This window comes from Crinia signifera, chromosome 4 (assembly GCF_055691185.1).
Source record: "Crinia signifera chromosome 4, ASM5569118v1, whole genome shotgun sequence".
NCBI classification, from domain to species: Eukaryota; Metazoa; Chordata; class Amphibia; order Anura; family Myobatrachidae; genus Crinia; species Crinia signifera.
Window position 1 is genome coordinate 147,859,977 of NC_139220.1, and position 15,286 is coordinate 147,875,262.

General features: G+C 41.0%; 1 protein-coding gene across 1 annotated transcript in view; it reads right to left on the reverse strand.

Annotated features, from left to right (window-relative positions):
* Window positions 1-15,286, reverse strand: part of IMMP2L (inner mitochondrial membrane peptidase subunit 2) — a 990,168-nt gene that overhangs the window by 286,098 nt on the left and 688,784 nt on the right. The gene's annotated exons all lie outside the window — the stretch shown is intronic.

Consider the following 15,286-nt stretch of genomic DNA (forward strand, 5'->3'; position numbering starts at 1 on the left):
GGACATCTGGAACAGCACTACTGAGGGAATAATATGTAACTGGCACTACTATATATGTGCAAGACAATGATTGCTTGGCATTTAAATTCAGTGCCTGAGATAGTACACAAACTTTGTTTCATGTTTTGAAACCTTGTTTTATGCACAAATAAAATATATTTGTATTTATTTTATGTGGTTGATGTATATGTACAATATAAATGCAAGATACCTCAAGATACATCATTAAAATCTTAAAATATTTAGAAATACGGAATAACCCATTATCCAAAATTCTCCTGGTCCTGATCATTTTGGATAAGGGATACTCAACCTGTACTTCATTTGGTTATAGAAAATAAGGAGTAAGTGTGCATGCGCGGCAACTCATGGTGTACATCTTTTGCCCAGGGAACACCAGTATGTTTTACATTTAAAATACACCTTGTGAAAGAGGTCAACATGGTTTTGAAGAAGTGTGTGGGAAAGAAACAATTATAGTTAAGGAGTGTTGATGTAAAAGGTGTTTTTTTCTTTTAACTACTAAAAATTTTGAATCAACAATGTGAATGCTAAACGGTTTACATGCTGTAATTGTTCAATGGTATTTCATCTTCTCATGAACAGCTGAAGGACCTTATTCAGGTTCGGCGACCATCAAGTCATGTGGGTTTGGCCCCATAGGCTGTGAATGGATGTTTATGCAAAACATCCATTTGCAGCCATGTGGGCAAATTCACCCTGCAAAAGGTGGCGGTGGCCTGTGCAAGTGGCAGGCTTAAAATGACATGCAGCGCTGAGTGTCAATTAGAATAGCCTCCCAAATGCTATTGAATACCGGTCACAGTGCCTCAAAAACCGAAGCATGAGTGACATGCTGCTGAGGATTGGAAACATCAACATGGAGTTATCCAGGAAAATGGCTGTGCCAAAGACAGTGGCTAACTCCTCGGATGCAGTATGGCTGGCCCAAGCAGCATAGGGGTTATGGGTTACCTATGGGTACTCAGATGCCCGAGGGGTCTGATCTTCATGCAGTGAATCTGATCCTGCGTCTTCAGATGCAGGCAGCAGATCACAGAAGATAGGATCTATTTATATAAGACATTTCCTGCTGTTTTTGATTATTGTTGCACAGTTGCTGCATGCAAAGACACAGCAGTGATGTCACTGGCTTCCACCTCTGAATCAGCCCCTATGATTTATGGCCATGCCCTAATATCCAATGTCTAATCTTCAATTTAGGCAAAGCAGGAAGCAGTAGAACTGAGATGTATAAACATATCGGATGCCGAAATGGGTGAGTGAAAACTGTCCTCTGGTGATTCCTGCCGCAGCCCCACAACAAATCAGCCTAGTGTTGATGCTCTGTTTCTCCCCTTTGGCTGGACATCCACAAGATCTCACTAGCATTGTAATATCTCCTATGCAGTCCACAGCCATCAGCCATCACAGCCATGGATAGCTCTGTCCTTTCTGTGGTGAATGGGCAATGACACCTGCAGCTTTTAAAACTGATAGTTGCAGGTGTCGGAACAGTCTGTGTCACTGAACGATCATACATTGCCCGCACATTGGCATCAGTTATCTTCCAGTAATGAAAATGACTGGAGCTCAGTGCCCCTGTCTTGTACAGTTCCACACACCAGCACAGCCAAACAAGGGGAAGAAGCAATATACTGCACATAAAGTCCGCTCAGACCACTTCTCCCCCATATTAAGAAATAATACATCTACCCCTTAATTTCTTGTTAACTTCTGTTTTTTGAGCTGGTGATATGTGATTATATATATATATATATATATATATATATATATATATTTGTCCAGAGTAATATAAATATGGGGTGCTCCCCAGGGAAGTCAGATTCCAAAAGTAGCAACTAAATCCGGGTTTTTAAGACCAGAGAGGGCACTCACCACCACAGCAGGTAAAAATCCTATTTATTCATAGAAGATCACACCAGCCAGACACATACTGAGGCTGCCAGAGTGTCCATATTTACCATTGCCAATCACAATTAATCAACAATTATACGTTTAGAGGGTTCCCAGGTGTAGGGACAACCCACCTAGTTACCATACCAATACAGCAGAGAGTCCCCGGAACCTCCCAGCTCAACCCTATCTAGCCGGTTGGAGACACACATACACATACAACATGACACAGAGACAACACATACCAACACTTACACTACATAATTAATCCAAAAGTGCACATTACCAAGATCGCCATTACATCCAGCTGTATATCACCTCGCTGGCAGCGTCTGAGACTGCAAGTATCAACCCGCAGTACCCGGAAGCGTGCGTTCCAACTGCGCGTCACCATTCCACAACAGCCGATTGGTCAGAGCAGGTCAGCTGGTAGAGCCATGCAAGCCCCAGAGCCGGAACTCTGCGTGTCACCTGCGTATCAATGCTCTTAGACGGTGCATAGGGTAGTTATGGTTAGCTGACAAGAATTGCTTTAGGCTAGGACCCGGAAGTATGCTGGTCAGTGCGTGTCATCTGCAACATCACAGAATAGACATATACTAGGTCCAGAAATGGACATCATGTCATATAATAAGGACAGACTTATAAATGAAAAACAAACACCATATAACATAAAGTAGGATCCCTGTTCACATGGATATATCCCTGCAGTGTACATGCATACAGTGTATGTGACCGGCATTCCAGCCCACACCTAAGGGGGTGGCCTGCTGTCACAACACCAATCTGTCAGATCTGTGGATAATCCATCGGGGGGAGATGGCACAAGGGTGGCTGTATGGAGTATTCACTGAGCCCTCTACTCGTACTAGGTTCTGGTATCCAATCATTATATTTCTATTAGTACTGGTCCTCTCTGGTCTTAAAAACCCGGATTTAGTTGATATATATATATATATATATATATATGCGCACTTACCTCGAAGAAACGAACCAACAGTCACAAATGGTTAAATGCAAGAAAAAAGTGTATTGAAAGGTACATTACAGCTCATGGCATGTAGGCATACAGCGGCTGACCCAACAGCCGTTTCACCCGGCAGCCAGCCAGTTTTCCTCAGGGGAGCTGGCTGCCAGTTGAAACGGCTGTTGGGTCAGCCCACACATGCTGTAGAGGTGTGCTGTTGCCACCCAGGAGGGAAGGAGGGGGTAGGTATGGGAGGGTCGGACCAGGGCCCCCACCGGGCCCCTCCAGGAAGCCTGGACCCGGGTAATTAGTACCTGCTCTCCCCCCCCCCCCTTTCGGCAGCCCTGGCTGTCGGGGGCTAAAAGTGTAATTAGAGGTCAATGAATTTACACTAAAATTGATCACTGTAGGCATTTTACAACTCTAAAGGTATGGTTTACTTCTATTGTGTGTGAAGATAACTTAACTGGTAAGAGAAATTCTAAATTGCTTTTGGATTCCGATGTATGCTAAAATATAGCTCTCACACAATGTACTCAGCAGGAAAAAATAAGACTGGAAAACATAAATCTTCAAAGGGAAAAGTAATCCTTTTAGGCATGCAACTTCTCCTGAGAATTGTCCTTCACTGCTCCACAAATACCTGATTTGTAAGTCTGCTGTTAGGGGAATGGAATATCCACTAATATACAAAGAGGGAGAAAATATGAAAATCTGTTTTAAAAGAACAACATACAAAGGCTTGAAAAGGCTTAAACAAAAATAAGGTTTACACTTTTTCATTGGCTAGAACAGTATTTGCTCTTGTACATCCAATATTATCATACAAAAACACAATGTTAGCTTAAAAGAGAAATATGTAAACTCTCTGAAAAACCTGAAACACTAATCCATGATAGAGATAAGAAACTCGCTAACGTTCTTTCCCCAAATGCCCAGGATCAAAACTAAACACTCTATAGTATGTTCTACTGGAACATACATTTCCAAATCAATGTACAGTATGGGTAAATTGCTAATGTAACATGAGATAAATACAAAAAGGTGATATCAAAAATGACCAAGTAATAATCAGAAAATTAGCCTTTTGCAGATTAGCATGTGGCCTATTAAATGTATTGGGCCAATCAAAATCTCTGAGCTTTAGATTTATGCAATAAATATATAATTTCATACAGTATTTTGAAATCGATTAGAGCCCTTTGGAACACTGTAGAATTTCTCCAATTGTCTCCATATTTACAAATACAGTACAACCTTAGCGCAATTTGCTCGTTAAATCCATATTCTTAGAATGAACACAGTACCACATATCAAGTTACAGTGCGCTAACAAGGGGTGCACTGAGCTTATGCCCTTTTGGCAATAGCTATGTTTTTATCTGATCTTTTCCAATAACAATGAAGCAATTAAGCATGTTGATTATGTATGTTATTTCATGCTGCTTGATAATGCACATAAAATGTGTGTTTGTGTGTGTGTGAGCAATGAGGGATCCAGATAGGACATGTGGAGACGGGGCACACAGGCCTTTGACGCTCCTGTTGTTTCTGGGGTGTTTTAAAGGAGAGTAACAGCCATGCTTCTGTATCCGTGGGACTGTTTAAAGACAGTGGGCACTAGGACCTGTCTGGGCTCTAACAGCAGGACTGGCGAGCAGCTACCATGTTACTGTACACAAGGGGCCCGGAAGTCTTGATATTACCCCCACAGAGCCCTGATCTCAACATCATAGAGTCTGCTTTAAATTACATGAAGATAAAGAAGGATTTGAGCAAGTCTATATCCGCAGAATATATTTTGTTATATCTCCAAGATGTTTGGAACAACCTCCCTGCTGAGTTCCTTCAAAAACAGTGTGCAAGTGTACTGTACCTAGAAGAACTGATGCTCTTTTGAAGGCAAGGGGTGCTCACACCACATATTATTTTATTTAGATATCTCTTCAGTTCATTCCCTTTGCATTTTGTTCATTGATAGAAATAAACGATTACATTTCTATGTAGCATTAATAAGGCATTCAAATATTATCTCTTAATTTGAGTCCTGTTTGTGTACTTGAGTGCAGATAGATAGATAGATAGATAGATAGATACATACATCTGAAAACTCCTTTCCAATTCTTGCATTTGTCTACTGGATGCAGAAGTAACTTATAGAAAAGAAAAAGAGAATAGTCCCAATGCGCGGTCTTGATCTCTACAATTGAAGAAAGGACCACCACACAGTCCATGGTCAAATGGAATAGGAAAACAATATGTGTATAGCCTGTTGGCCCATAAACTTCTTTTTCCCTCAATTCCTTCGAGTGTAGCTAAAGCAGCATTGAAATATCTCATAAGTAATGATTGAAAAAAGGAAAACATAGCAATGTTTGGAATGTCAGGAAAATAACCAAATTGAAAGAGATAAACCCCAAAATTTCAATGCTCCATTTTATTTGAGTCCCATTCATCTGAGGAACCTTATATGGGATTATAACCAAATATACCTTTATGTGAAAGAACCAACAAGCAAACGTGTGCATACGGTACGATTTACCCTTATACCTTTGTGATCCAGGTGTAAATGACCATACACACTAGAAGACGTGAAGACCTGACACACTAGAAGACCTGGCAAGGGGTGCAGGCATTGGCACGTGCATACACACACTTGGTGATGCCTCAAGCAAAGGTGGTGATGGTGGGGCGGAACGACAGTCATGCTGCTGCTGCAGCATGATCGTCGTTAAAGAGGTCTCCTTCGTCCAAACATGCTTCGAAGAGTGAGCAGTTCGTTAAGGATGCAGGGGAGAGCACATCATTAAAGATTTACAGCGTAAACACTAGGCGATATTGGTCGCAATATCGCTCAGAAAGCCTTTTCTTAATGATATTGTGACCAATATCGTCTAGTGTTATGGGCCTTAAGGAATTTTCATGATAATGAGAGGTGATCTGAGTCCAAAGATACAGTACCTTTATATGAGTGTTCTCTCCTCAGTGTAAGTGAGGGTACCCATTGGAATTTTGGGGTTTATCTCTTTCAATTTGGTTGTTTTCCTGACATTTCAATCATTGTTGTTTTTCCTTCTCCATTCATTCCCTATGAGATATTTCAATTCCTCGCTCGGAGGAATTGAAGTTTCTGGGCCAACAGGATCACAGCGTCTATGCAAATAGGAAAAAACGGGGGTATACTCGAGATTATGTGGCTCAGAGTAAAACGGGTGCCTAGTGAGGTGTTATGTCAAGCTGCTCCAACTAAAGGGGGTGTCAGCCCCTTATGGTATGTGTATAGGGAAAAAAGAAAATAATGTGGAGCGCTAAGGTAGATCAATTGGATAGTACAATATAACAATTTATTAACATTTTTATAATATACATAAACAATATCAATGTAAAATATTAAAATCAATACATGTGTATTATTAATAAATGAAGACACAGGAGGTATTAATTGGATGGTGCTGGAGTTCTGCTGCTTATTGGTACTCCTATAAGCAACTTTGTGTTTGCTGTTTCCACTGGGTTTGGAGCCAAATATTAATGGAAGAGTCACATACCATGCTGGATAGTTGGATACCGCTGGAGGAAGATCTTGGGTACTTGTGTATTATCACGGCGCCCAATTTATTCTAAATTGCATCCGATATCGCATCCGATTTATCGACCAATTTGCGGCTGATTTTCTGCCGATTTTTTGGCAGATTTGATCTGTGATGCGATTTTGCGGCCGATTTGCGTCCGATTTTTTGACGATTTTCGGACATTTCCTGCTGATTTGCATGTTATTCCATCCTTGCACACCCCCAGGTACTATGCGATGGTATGCGATGTGATTTTTGGGAAAATGCCCCTGATTGTACAATTAAATATCGCATAGTAACGCATGCCAGCAAGTGGCATGCGATGTGATGTCATTCGCAATGTTAAATGCACCACCATTGTTAACGCCACCCCCACTATCAATGCCAACCCTAAGCGTGGCGAGCGCAGCGAGCCCGCGAGGGGCAGCGATGCGAATCCTCCGACCTTTTCATACCCCCACTATCCACGTCGGCGTGGAGTTGATTTTAGATAGTGTGGCGAGCGCAGCGAGCCACTGAGCCCAAAGCGTGGCAAACGCAGCGAGCCCCGCAAGGGGACGTCGATTACTTTACATGTATTCCGCGTCCACTCGCCCCGCTTCGGGCTCGCCACACTATCTAAAATCAACTCCACGCCGACGTGGATAGTGGGGAATGAAAAGGTCGGAGGACGCGTCCCGCCGCCCCTCGCCACGCTTCAGGTTGGCGTTGATAGTGGGGGTGGCGTTAACAATGGTGGTGCATTTAACATTGAAAGCACCCATCAGGGTTATTGTACAATTACAAATCGAATCGCTTCACATGCATCACATGCCACTATATTGCATGCGATGCACTACGATGGAAATCGGGGGTGTGCAAGGTGTGCAATGATGGAACAGCATGCAAATCGGCCGTAAAAAGTGTTAAATCGGTCGGAAATCGGCTGCAAAATCGCATCCGATTTTTCCATGCGATTTTCGGCCGATTTCGTGGGCACCGTGATAATACCAGATCTTGTTCTCAAATAGGGAGATGTCCGCACGATGATGCAATATTTTGTAATCCACAAGGGGCTGATATCAATGTCCCAATTGCTGGTGGGAAACCCGGGTGGCTTCCAACAGTGTGTTCCCAGGGTGAGCAAAGGATATTTGGAGTGTTGAGCAGCAGAGTGTCCAGTTGCCTTCTGTGTCTAATGGTTAGATGAAGCAAGTGCTGCCTAACATGTTTCGTCGTAGCCTTACGACTTTCTCAAAGGTATGGCACTTGGTGAGTGGGTCTATATATACCCACCAACAGGAAATACACATTTACATAATTAATTAATTATCCAATTGATCTGAGAACGTGTGTGTTTGTAGATAAACATTCATAATTTAATAGTAGGAGGCAGACCTATAGTATTATTCAAATGTATAATAATAAATATGAGAAACCAAATAGATACCTTAATGGATGGAACGCTAGGAGATGTATATGAAAAGGTGATCACTGCCGGCTGGAACGCACGCTGTGCGCCAGTTTCCGGTAAGTGGAACGCATCTCACTTCCGCCTGAGTGCGTAATTCCGGCTGTGTGGTCTTCCGCCGGCGGAAATCACCCTGCACTATGCATATAGCATCCACAACACTGGTGGAACGCATATGCGTGTCAAAGTATGAGGAAGTGCCCTCCAACAGCAAATGCTGAGACGCAAATGCGTATCATTAGATACAAAAGAGGAATATTAAAATTGGGGTGCTTGTGAGTGACCACTGTACCTTAAATTAAAAATTTATTGAGAGATGTGATTATTTACATGAATATATAAGTATAAGGACGGAATTTTATGGTTTTTAGAAATGTCCTGAACATACACAATATGTATGATTTACAAAAAAGCAGAGTGGGTAAGTTGATGGTTCTAATAGAAGAAAAAAGGGGAGAGGAAGAACATCGTTGAAGAGTTAATGTTTATACAGAGAAAGAGAGTTTTTTACATAGAGAAAAAAGGAAAGTTTTTTTACATATATGTTCAATATATCAAAAATAATAATTTTTATTCATAATTTCTATATATCTGCAACAACAAGTGTAAATACAGTATATAGAGAAAGAACGCGGGGGAGGGTATATCAGAACCCACCTTAAATACAACAGTGGGGGCCACAATTTTTATGTTATATATGGCTAAAGTAACTACTAGAGACAGGATTATTTGCACCTTAAAAAGCTTGAAATATGCATGCAAATATGCAAGACAAATACTTAAAATATGCATGAAAAGTGTTAAAATATGCTACATTAAATAATATAAAAAAGTAATTTTTTACTTATTTATTTAAAAAATCAGCATAAAATTAGTTGCAAGTAAACCTCAAAAATAGGCACACAGCATCTGCAGATGTCTAGTGCTATAAACAGGAATTGGTACTTGTTTCCTAGCACGCTTCGGGTTCACGTTGATCGTGGGGTGGCGTAAACTAATTTTGGGGGCCATTTCACTGTTCAGGGGTGTTTTGGGGGGTTTCTGGCCCATTTACCATTGTTCCCTATGATGATTTGGGTAAATTGAGGCATTTAACATTGTTCCCTATGGGAAATCGGGGGCATCGCGTCTGGACCATTTAAGCCTATGGGAAATCGGGGGCATCGCGTCTGGACCATTTAAGCCTTTTTTAGCCGCCTGCGATGCGACCGACCCGATTTTGACTTTTTTCAATGCATTTCAATGGGAAATCGGGGGCATCGCGTCGGTCGCGTCGCAGACCACTAAAAATTACACCCGATGCCCGCGATTGTGGCCGTGCTAGGAAACAAGTACCCAGGAATTTTTTTCTTCCTGGCTGCTACAGCATACTGCAGCATCCAAAGCTCTTCTTGCATCAACTACATGGACCCTCATCTCCAGAGCCGATGGATCAAATGTCAGCATAGCGTGTGAGGGTGGCGAAGTGAAAGGCTTCCTCCCTGCGCCGCATACTCACTGTGACACAGCATTTCCTCTTTGCCGCGTGATGTCACAACCGTTCTGCCCGCCTCCTCTGCTGCAGAAGTCTGTCTCTTGGTGTAAAGTCCCAGGCCAGGGGCAGGCAAAGGTTCAGGAGTTTCGTAATGGCATCCGCCCCAACTGACTTTTATCAACATGGATTGACAGCCCAGAGCAGTGTCAGACATAGCGTAATTCCAATTGCCCCAGCCTGTACAATCTACCACTACCTGGCCAGCAGCAGCAGGACAAAGCAGTGCTGTGACTCGCGGGTGGAAAGGGGGCAGGGCCTTAAATATGCACCATCACTAGATTTTAGGTAAAATATGCAAGAACCAGTGAGAATGGGCAAAATATGCAAATGCATATAATCCTGTCTCTAGTAATTACTTATAAATAACTTATAAATAAACTTTAAACTCAACTCAAAAGCCCCTCTGGGTGGATAGTGTTCATTTTGTACATCCAGTATATTTCCTGTTGGCATAAGGTTTTAAATCTTTCTCCTCCCCTTGAAGTACATTTTATGTGTTCCAGGTCTAGAACTTTTAGACATTGAGGATCGCTTTTATGTTGAATGGAATAATGTTTAGATACACTGTGATTAGTGATGTTATTAACTATATTTCTCCGATGTTCACGGAATCTTTCTTTTCTTTTTCTATATATATATATATATATATATATATATATATATATATATATAAATATATATATATATATATATATATATATGTAGAGAATAGCAGCGGCACTCAGGACTTAATCCAATAGACAAACGACTCGTAGCCAAAGACCAGTGACGTTTCAGCCCTTCAGGGCTTTTATCAAAAAACAGCTTACCCTGAAGGGCTGAAACGTCACTGGTCTTTGGCTACGAGTCGTTTGTCTATTGGATTAAGTCCTGAGTGCCGCTGCTATTCTCTACATGTTTATGGGTTCCTGCTCCGGCGTTATCCCCGCTGAAGGCACCAGGCCCTAAGAGATTTGTTATTGATTGGAGTGCCAGCCGACTACACTATATATATATATATATATATATATATATATATATATATATATATATACACTTGTTGTTGCAGATATATAGACATTATGTATAAAAGTTATTTTTGATATATTTAACATATATGTAAAAAAACTTTCCTTTTTTCTCTATGTACAAAACTCTCTTTCTCTATATAAACATTAACTCTTCAACGATGTTCTTCCTCTCCCCTTTTCTTCTATTAGAACCATCAACTTACCCACTCTGATTTTTTGTAAATCATACATATTGTGTACGTTCAGGACATTTCTAAAAACCATAAAATTCCGTCCTTATACTTATATATTCATGTAAATAATCACATCTCCCAATAAATTTTTAATTTATGGTACAGTGGTCATTCGCAAGCACCCCAATTTTAATATACCTCTTTTGCATCTAATGATACGCATTTGCGTCTCAGCATTTGCTGTTGGAGGGCACTTCCTCATACTTTGACACGCATATGCGTTCCACCAGTGTTGTGGACGCTATATGCATAGTGCAGGGTGATTTCCGCTGGCGGAAGACCACACAGCCGGAAATACCCACTCAGGCGGAAGTGAGATGCGTTCCACTTACCGGAAACTGGCGCACAGCGTGCGTTCCAGCCGGCGGTGATCACCTTTTCATATACATCTCCTAGCGTTCCATCCATTAAGGTATCTATTTGGTTTCTCATATTTATTATTATACGTTTGAATAATACTATAGGTCTGCCTCCTACTATTAAATTATGAATGTTTATCTACAAACACACACGTTCTCAGATCAATTGGATAATTGATTAATTATGTAAATGTGTATTTCCTGTTGGTGGGTATATATACCTAGACCCACTCACCAAGTGCCATACCTTTGAGAAAGTCGTAAGGTATGATGAAACATGTTAGGCAGCACTTGCTTCATCTAACCATTAGACACAGAAGGCAACTGGACACTTTGCTGCTCAACACTCCAAATATCCTTTGCTCACCCTGGGAACACACTGTTGGAAGCCCACCAGCAATTAGGACATTGATATCAGCCCCTTGTGGATTACAAAATATCGCATCATCGTGAGGACATCTCCCTATTTGAGAACAAGATCTTCCTCCAGCGGTATCCAACTATCCGGCATGGTATGTGACTCTTCCATTAATATGTGGCTCCAAACACAGTGGAAACAGCAAACACAAAGTTGTCTATGCAAATAGTGTTCTCCTATTGCAGATGTAACTTAGTACAAGTGTTTTATACTGTAGGAGTGAACACTACATAATATTATAACCATAAATGCCAGGTTTAGCTTTAACTTTGATCTAAATTACCAATAGGCTGAGTTTGTATACGTGTACAGTTGTCCTATTTACTGTTTACCTGGGATTACATTCTTTATTTTTTTTTATTTTTGAGATTTGGTTTTGTAATCCAAGACTCAAATAATAAGTAAAAATGTAGACTGAAAATAAAGAATTAGGCACACAAGACTCAGATTATCTATGGTCTAATAGTTAAAATTTCCCTTAGTCTTCTAAATGTCAGCAATGCCTCTCTACAAATTTTCCATGGCAGTTTGTTATTGTCTTATAATTTCTGTATTTTAAGTACCATTCTTTATACCAGCTAAATTATAATGGTGGATTATTTTCATCATTAATGTATACTTGCAGTTCCAAGATTTACTGCAAATCTGCTGGAAGTGCTTTTAAAAATTAATGCTTTTCTGCCATGTTTCACATAATTGTTTTTTTCATCTACAAAGCACTATGTCTGATTTTATAAACTTCAGTGTTAACTTGTTCTATAACATCCTTTAATTATATGTTTAACAACTGAGTGTTCTTTGAAATGTAATTATTCTACTTGTATCATCTATTTATAGATATCTGACATTTTCTCTATCTTACAGTACATATATACCACAAACAGATCTTTGTATTGGGAAGATTTAGATTAAGACTCCCAAGAAAAGAATTAACACATTTTCCATCTAACAGATCTCATCCACTGTCCCAATTATTGGTTCGGAAATGAACTGGATGTAAACTCTATCTATTAATACTTCTGCCAACTTGTTGTTGAAATTAAACATGAAATAAAAAAATAACACCTTATATGGTGCACTTTCCCATGCAGGCTTCCTTTTCCAACAGGAATGCTGTGTAGAGGCCTTGCTAAATACTAAGGGCCAAGTGTATCAAGCTTCCACAAGTGATTAAGTGGAGAGTGATTAAAAAAACCCAGCTAATCAGCATCTATCTGCCATTTTTCAAACCAGACTAACATGGCAGTTAGGAGCTGGTTGTTTATCACTCTCCATTTTATCACTTTTTGAAGCTTGATACATCTGGCCCTAAATGCACTTGGCAGAGGCCATGATTGAGGTAGCGGGTGCGATGGGGTGAGGCAGGTGAGGCACAGCCTTTCCTGTCATACTAACGTATATGCTGGAGTTTTGTATTCATAAAGTATGTCAAAAATACAAAGAATACATAAAAAAATTCTTATTTTTATTATTCTAATCATTTTTATAGTCAAAACTCTGGAGTAAAAAGTCTATGGCAGGTGAGGCAGTGCCTCACCTGGCTACCTTTTCTGTGCATCTCTTATCAAAACTCATCAAATCTCCAGCAGTGTATACCGCTGCACATGTGTATAATGCCGGCATGTACTCCATGGCTCATATATTGTGTGCAAATCTGGCTCTGGTACTTGTCAGGGACTCCTTCACTATTTACCTCACCGCATGTCCCTGGGCTGAGTTATACTGTAACCCCTCCCCCACCACACCATTTCTGTTTAGCAGTGATAAAACAAACAGTCTTTCTCCATGTCATCTGCTCAGCCTGGTTATCAAATGTATTTTTATTTTATTTTTAACACATTTTATTGGGTGAATCACGAGCAATTGACAAGTGTAACAAAATACCTTGACATTTAGAAAACAACATTAAATGGGCTTACAATAAAGTGATTCAAGATTTTTCCATTTAAGAAAGAGAACCTTGCGACGGCGGAGTGGCCGACCGCCCGGAAAGACATTTCAGCGAGGCGAGTATAGGAACCAAAGGCGAATGGTGGAAGAAAAAAGAATTTATAGAAACTAAGAAGAAAGGACAGACAGAAGGACAGGGAGAGAGAAAGAGCGGGAGGGGTGGCCTCGGAGAGATGTTCTAGAGACTAATTGAGGGGGGGGATATTTTGAGAGGTCAGCCAGGGAGACCAGGTTTTATTAAATGTTTTGAAAGAATTACGTAGATCAGCCGTCATGTACTCCATTTTGTAAACATACCAAATACGGGACATAATCGTTTGCATGGGGGCTGGGGAGGGCTTTTTCCAGTCGACGGCAATTTGACATGTCATAGCAGATACTATGTGCCGGAATAGTTTATTCTGGTGATGAGTGAGAGGGTAGGGCTAAGGGAAGCAGAAAGTATTTGGGATCAGTGGGGACAATAACGTCAAATAGACTGGAGAGGAAGGTGACAACTTCTTTCCAAGTATTGGCAAGTTTCGGACAGGACCACCAGATATGTATAAATGTGCCCTCAGCTGTGCAACCCCTCCAGCACCTATCTGAAACATCTGGATACATAGTTTTTAAACGTGAGGGTACGTAGTACCAGCGATATAGCAGTTTGTATACATTTTCTTTAATCCTCACACATATCAAGCTGGAGGCAGCATTATCCCAAATTTCAGACCATTCTTCGGAATCTATAGTGTGTCCTAAATCTCGTTCCCACGCTAGCTCGTGCAGATCATGGTTTGTACCTGTATCCTCTCCTAGGAGTGAGTAAATGATAGATATCAGACCTCTAGTAGATGAGCGTTTCCAGCCAATATATTCAAAGGAAGTTAGGGGTCTAGCAGTGAGGGTGGTTACAGTTTTAGAGTGAAAGTGTCGAATTTGCAAGTATCTAAAGAAATCTGTGGTCGGGACAGCCGTTTTATCGCGGATAGCTGAGAACTGAGGAAATTTGGTATCACTGGCTACATCGTTCAGATAATAAATATTTCCAAGTCTCCACTTAATAAAGGCGGATTTACAAAGACCAGGAGGGAAGTCCGGGTTATGATATAGTGGGATCAGTGGGGATAGGCTTGGGGCTAAACTAAAACTTTTGTTAGCGGAGTCCCAGATAGCTAATGAGCGAGAGACCACTGGGTGGGCGAGTGCCATACTGGGACGCTTAATCCTGGGGAGCCACAGCAAGGATGACATTGTGGCTAATCCCAACTCTTCTGCCTCAATACCCACCCAGACCTTCTCCGCACCCCCGGGACTGCTCCATTGGACACATTCGGATAGCTGTGCAGCATAGTAGTATTTCCGAAAGTCTGGGATACCCTAACCTCCCTGTCTAGCTGGGCGTTGAAGTAGTTTGAGTCTAATCCGTGGGCATTTTTTGTCCCATATAAAGTGGGTGGTTTGATGTTGTAGAAATTTCAAAACGTAGGTAGGGATATATATTGGAAGGGTTTGAAATAAGTAGAGGAGATGGGGAAGGATGTTCATTTTGACAGAGTTTATTCTACCTATCCAGGAAATATAATAGGTAGACCATGCGGTGAGATCAGATTTAATGGTATCTAAAAGGCGGGGGAAATTTGCCTGAAACAATTGATGATGGTGGTGAGTTAGGAAGATCCCTAGATATTTGATTTTCCTTTTGTGCCAGTCACAGGGAAGCATGGCCTCTAACTCTGGTCTGAGTGTTTGTGGGATGTGGAAATCAAGGACCTCAGTTTTTTCTACATTAATTTTATATCCTGACTGTTCAGAGTACAGTCATATTTCAGAGAGAAGAGAGGGGAGGGATCAAATCGGGTTCGAGACGGATATTAATACATCATCGGCATACAATG